This window comes from Epinephelus moara, chromosome 21 (genome assembly GCF_006386435.1).
Source record: "Epinephelus moara isolate mb chromosome 21, YSFRI_EMoa_1.0, whole genome shotgun sequence".
Lineage (NCBI taxonomy): Eukaryota > Metazoa > Chordata > Actinopteri > Perciformes > Serranidae > Epinephelus > Epinephelus moara.
In genome coordinates this window covers 29,569,639-29,576,560 of record NC_065526.1, presented here as the reverse complement: position 1 = coordinate 29,576,560, position 6,922 = coordinate 29,569,639, and the positions used below count along the sequence as shown (strand labels likewise).

The window sequence follows — 6,922 nt, the reverse complement described above, 5'->3', positions numbered from 1 at the left end:
AAAGAGACTAAGTTTTGTCACACGTTAAGTGAAAACTGCCAGTGTCGCTAAGGGAAAAGTCAGGTGATCACCTAAGTCAGTAGGATTCACCCTCTGGAGAACATGAATATATGTATAAAATACATGGTAATCCATCTCATGGTTGTTGAAATATCAAAGTCTGAACTTAAGTGGTGGAACAAATGACCCCTAGAGCCAATGAGCTAGCATGGCAATTAAATAACAAAATGCACTGAGAGTCATTTTAGATTTGTCTTGGATGGCCATATGGTGTTTACTGAGAACATATATAAAGCTGAAGTGGATATTTTTTTGTATGTTAATATGTTGTGTTATAACGTGTTCTGGGGAAACAAAGGTGTTGTGTAGCGCTTCATGGAGGCTTGTTTCCACACAGACCAATAGACTTTTGGACCTGGTTACTTTGTCTCATATGGCAAAGAGGCAAAGACCCTCGCTGTGAGCAGGATTTGAACCTGCGCGGGGAGTCCCCATTGGATTTCAAGTCCAACGCCTTAACCACTCGGCCATCACAGCTCTGTATCAATCCTATTTTTTCCATCACGTCTCAAGAGAGTTTGTGGCATTTGAGGCAGTGAAAAAGCAACTTGACAGTTAATGGCAACACTTTTATCTGATGTTCTCATCCAGATTTGTGTGTGTGTGTGTGTGTGTGTGTGTGTGTGTGTGTGTGTGTATGTTAGTGAAGGACACTTTGTCAAGACAGATGGCTGATAAAAATGGATCTCAGAACTTCCAGTTCCAGAACAGACTCTAATGTTGCAGTTTGCAAAATACCACAAATGTGACAAAGAACAGCTCTTTGTGCAGGAATTGCAAGGCTAATTTCTGTGGAACACATTTTAAGCAAATATAAAAGAAAACAAATGAATACACAGTGCAGTGATTCCCTTCAGAATATGAAATTCAGAAATATGAACAGTTTTGAGACTGGGTAAATGTACTGGTGCTTAGCCTGATAGTTGTCAAAATACATGATGCAAGTACTCGTACTAGGGCTAGAAGTTTCTCCCTGCTTTTGGTGTTTGTGCTAAGCTAGGCTAAGCACGTCATAGAGCAACAGGTTATAGTGGGCAAATTAAAAAAAAACATGAATAAATTAGTGCAGAAACATAACAAATGCAGATGCTTCCATACAGGTGCATGATAGAATTAAGACTTTGTTTGTGTGTGAGTAAGTTTTGCATTATGGATTTGCTTGGCATCACAGATCTTTTACTTTGGTTTGGTCTTGTCCTTGTTTTGCAGCATTTCAGTGCTGATAAATCACACTGCCATTGAAGACGCATCTTGTTATTTATTCTCATAACAATATTTCTTCAGGATCATTTCCCTGAACTCAGATTAAGGGTTGAATACAATGCTAGCATGATGCAGTAAATCCCCTTTAGTCCACACCATTGAACTCTTTGTAGAATTATTTATTCCAAATGCACACTTCTTATATTTCACATTATTTTTGTGCAGACATTTAGTGCAGACATTATGTCAGCAGATCAGTCATGTTTCTGTCCTACTTCTCAAATACTGGCATTCCACACTCGTGTAGTTTTTGTTGATCCATATCGCCTATCATTGTTGAACTCCCTCAGAAGTCCAATTGGAAACCTGTTCATTACTACAAAAAAGGCTTTCCCCACATCTGTTTAACAGCTGAGCTCACCTCTCTGCAGTCACTGAGCTCCCTCTTTAATAGTTTGTCACTGGAAAATTCATAAATTAGTATCTGTGCAGGAGAGATCCAGTTTGTTCTGTTTAGCAGAAAGCAGTCCGGCTGGTTAGCTCAATCCCTCGGAGGTGAAACTTCTCTGGAAATTTAGTCCATTTCAAACTTGAGCCTTGGAATTCTGGGAAATACATTTAGCACAACTCCCACAGTAACAGAGTGAGTTTCAGAGTATTAGAGTCCATCCCTGCATTCAACTCCCTTCTGCGCATGGGAGACCGTCATTTCCCCAGTAATTACATTAAGCGCTGAATCTCCCAGAATATTAGCTCAAATGGAGAGGAATGTGCAGCACTCTCACCCGGCCACCATAGCATTGTCTATACTTCTGAACGCAGTGTTTGTTTTCGATTGTATTTTCTCTAAACCAAAAACACTAGAGCATCTCACAGCAGGCTGTGGGATCTCTGCTGCTGCACGTACAGATGTTTATCCGATCAGCTAAACACAGATATAAGGTTTCATGGAAGGAAGAGGGAGGAAGGCAGACAGACAGAAATGACACGGCAGAGTTGTTCCTGAGCTTTGTGAAAAGTTTCTAAAATAAGAAATTCAATATCATCCTACACAAAATTATTTCTTAAAAATGCAAAGGGATAGTATCAAAGTAATGAGCCGTCGTAATAATGTGCACTCATCATGGTTTTACATCACATGTGTTTTTTAAATTTTGACAGCTGAATTTCATTTATATAACACCCTGGAATCTAATCACATGCACCTGCACTGATTTGGTGCTCAGCAAAAAAGAAGGTGAACTCAAGGAATGTAGCATTTACCAAGAGGCAAATGAGCCTCAGTTACAAGAACATGTGAAGCTACACTAAATAACTTTATAATCTATTGCAACTCATTGTAATGGATAGCATTAACTGACACTTAGACAAGTCCTCCATACCAAACAAAATACATCATTTGTCCATGCCCTCTAGAACAACACAGAAGATTTCACCTCCCTATCAACAAGGCAACATAACTTGTCTGTGCTCTCCCAAACTTAAACAAATCACTCAAGAAAGCCAGAATTACTGCTTCACAGTTTTGTACCTCCATGAACCATTCAAGTTGCACTTAATGTTTACATCCATGCCTGTGAAAATGTGGATGCTTCACACACATCTTCCCACAGGCAGCACAGAAGATTCACAGCTATGACAGTGAATAATGGCCGATAGTCAGGCAGCAATTTTCTCGTAAATCGGCCCGTTCTTCACCGTCCCCGTCATCTGATGGTTAATGGCCTCTTCGTTTGCGAGGGCAAGGAGGGCACGCAATTCCTTGTCTCCCCAGTTGTTCATCTTTACAGTGTCTGTCAGTTTTGTGTTTCCCTCTTGCTACTAGCTGCTCGCTAATTCCTGCTATCAGCTGTTTCCTGTTTATCCACCGCCAGTGGGTCAGACATGCGGCGTCATCAACAGCTCCTCCCACAAGTCTTCAACAGCCTCTCCCATTGCGGAAGGCCGCCTCAGTCTGTTTAAACTAAAAGGGTTCCAGCAATATGATTGAAATATGAAAATTGGGCGCCTTGGATCAACTCTCCAGTCCGGCTCTGTGTGTCTAAACGCTCGCAGCTGGCCGGCAAAACGGCCCAACATTCGCAGAAAATCTGGCAGTGTAAAAGGGGCTACAGTCTCATTAGTGACATGTGATCTGCTACATAATCAGGATAATAATATCCATTCATAGTGGTGACAGAGAAGTGTATGATAAGAAGCTGCAAAATGTCGATTATTGTTAGTTGAAGTTCGTGCTTACCCTGCAGACTGCTCACATCACATAAGTAAATTTTGAATCTACGAAACCCACTCACCAGAGTACATGTTGGCAATGTACATTTCTGCAAATCACAGATGTGTTTCATTTGTACATTTCTTATGTAGAATGCGTACATTTCGTGTATGGCAGATTTTTAAAACTTTCCATTTCTTTATGTTTCAGTTTTCATTTTAATATGATGACAACATTGCAGTTTGGTTAAGGCACAATGACCATTTGGTTAGGGTTAGGAAAGGATCGTGTTTCGTCACAAACACAGCTAGACATGTCCTGATGTCTCGATAAAAATGCTGGGCAGACATCTTGCCTAGCTGTCACACCACCATGACGAAAAACTCAAGCTCATATACATGCAATCTGAAATACGTCACTTTAGACATGTTGATATGATACATATGAAATGTACAGATGTAACATATCATTTGTTTGCAGAAACTTACAATGCTAATATTTCATTCTGGTGACTGGGCTGGTCTATGTCCTGCTATAACTTCTGATCTTGATCTATCTCTATGACAATCCTTAATTGGTTTTAATTGTTAGCACCTGATTCCACCTGATAAAAGAGGTTGAAATATGGTGATCATTGAACCTGTGCACCCTGTAGTATTATACATTTGTGCAAGTTTCTCTTCAACATTATGAATCAGTGAAGTAAATGAAAACTCAAGACACATTTTAATTACACTTATTTTTTAGTTCAAACCAGTTTGCCTTTATTTGGAAATTGCTGCTTTTGCTGATGTTGACATACCAATTAAACAAGGTGGAGCATGGTGACTCCTTCTGAGATCACTGGTAGGACCTTACAACATTCCTGTGAGTGTGCAAGATCATCCCCAAGAGTATCTTTGTACAGAGAGACGTGCTGCAAAAACTAACAAAACCTGATTTATCTGATGGAAATATATTAAGTAGAGGAGAATGTGACAGTGAGGACATGATTCGTAAAAATACTGAGAATCAACATCATCTCAACAGCTACAACATGACTAACCTCAAAAATAAAGCATAACAAATGACTTAGTCCCAAGAAGACAGAATTATAGCACTCATCCAAACTTTACCTTCTATCTTTTTACGCAACTTCAAGTGATGATTAAAGGAAAGTAAGATGTGGTGTGTTGGAAGTGCACGCTGCGTGGCACGCAGACACAAGCGCCTGTCTGGGACTTAATCCATATTTGCACAGAGAGTGTTTTTCACATGTCACTCCCATATAATTACGCTGCTAAGTGTTTCAGAGGGAGACAGGGAGGAGATCTGGGTGGTCTCCTGACTTCCTCACTCCCTCCAGCACATCGACCGGAGACCTGTGATTCACCGTCATTAGCATTCCACTACACCAAACTACCAGGATGTGAGTGAGAAGCAGCCACAACGTCTCCATGTCTGACCCCCAAATTCACTGGTGGATTATAAAAAAGGACATCAATTCAACTTTGTGCGACCATGCACTGTACCATTGCTTACATTTTAATTCATCTTTAATATTATCTCTTTCTGCTCAATTGAACTATTCCTTGAAAGGTGTTGTGTTAAAAGTGCATACACTTCATGAAAACCTTCAGATATGTATGTACGCAACTATCGTCAGCATATTGTTTTAATGTAGTTTTACTATACTGAAGACATATTTGCAAACAAAAGGTCCAGTTAGATTTGTCTTGGTGGTTTACTACTATGTTTATGCACCTAGATTTAAAGGTGGGTAAATTTGGTTTGTGCTGCAGACTTTAATTACGCATTGAATTATAGTCATTAAATGCTATTGAAACTTTTCAAACAAACTAAGCCCATCTAGATGTCTTTAAACCTGCAAATGCTCACTGGGAGGACAGTCTGGAACATTTGCTGCTCAGTTCAGGCACTCAATTTGCTATTTTACAAGCTCACATCCTGTCAGGTTTGGGATATGTTTTTGATGGACTGAGAAGTGGAAGTTCCACTACCTATTCACCTACCAAGATGGGTCACAGTTCAGGTGATGAGAATACAATATTAGCCTCTTCCTGCTGCGCAGACAGACGTCTAACTCTGGTGTTTTGAAAGATGTTGCAGCACAATCTGCCAGCAGAGACACAGACATCCTCCTCACGACCTCCTCCTGCTGCTCACCAACAGGCGCTCGCTGTTAAATAACAATATGACAAAACATTTTCAGCCTTGTCAATCAGAATAAATGCCAAATAAATACTTCTATGCACGGTAGTTCTGCACCAGGTCACTGTCGGGACAATTATTCCCTTGTTGAGTTCATCATGTGAGTGAAGCCAAGTCCAGTCACACAAAATTAATGTCAGCTTCATGCAAATCTTTCTACCTCAGCTCCTGTTTCCTGTTGTGGCACTTATCTGTCATCCATGATCATTTATGGCTTGGTGCTTGGACTGCGTACTTGGACTCTTTTGCTGCATGTCCAGTGAATGATCTGGGGATTTAAGTTCTGTGTCACTCATTATTAAGTTGCTCTGGAAAAGAGCATCAGCTTTATTCCTCACATGTAATGCAAAATGTAGGCCTGGCTACCTAGCTAGCTGTCTGCCCAGATGCTTTAGCCTGAAGCCATATTGACTCCTGCCTGACTACCGGTCAACACAGCCCCAGGCGCTATTCACGCCAGCTCATGCCTGCGCCTGCACAGAGACATCAGTCAACAAAGTCAGCCTCGTTTCTGATTGGACGAGACCAGGGCCAAAAACTCAGACGAGGCCCCAGGGGACCCACAAGGCCATGTTGTAGTACCTCGCTCATGCTCTCAATAACCCTATCAGCTGCTGTTTCTGAATACTGATTTCATATTGATTGATTCTAATCCACAGCTGCAGCCCTAGATGACTGTGACAGTTTGTTATAAAACGTTGGACTCAGATTTGACAGAGAAGGGTTTTGCACATTCATAAACAAATTAGTAAATGGAAAAATAGGAGGAAACAAAAGTATAGCATTCACAGTAAATTACAGAGTTAATTTAAATTCATTATTATAATGGTGTTGTGATGCTTGACTGACACTTGTGATGGAAATTTTGTGCAAGGTGGATGTTTGCCAACATGAGCATTTGATTACCCCACTTGATGCATAGCCTCTATAATACAACCACAAAAATCTCCTCTTTCAAGCTAGAGTTGAACCACCAACCTAAGGATTTCAGCACTGCTCTCCTACAGTCCTCAAATCTGCCAACTGAGATATCAAAAAAGCTCATCCAGCTGCTGTTTTGTGAATACTACAAAACAATACTAATCCTGTGCTAATAGAAAACTCCTTTGCCTTGCCTTGATGGTGTCTGGGTAAAGTTAGTAATAGTAAATATGCGATAATGCTCAAATTGGAACAGTAAAAGTAAGGATGCTGTGGTGTTGTGTATTAACAGACAGTCTATTGCTCACTTAACTT

At 40.5% G+C, this 6,922-nt stretch overlaps 1 non-coding gene across 1 annotated transcript; it reads right to left on the bottom strand.

Annotated features, from left to right (window-relative positions):
* Nucleotides 1–455: 455 nt before the first annotated feature.
* trnas-uga (transfer RNA serine (anticodon UGA)) lies at nucleotides 456–537 on the bottom strand. The gene has a single exon. It is a non-coding gene; the product is annotated as a tRNA-Ser (tRNA).
* Between the last annotated feature and the right edge of the window lie 6,385 nt (nucleotides 538–6,922).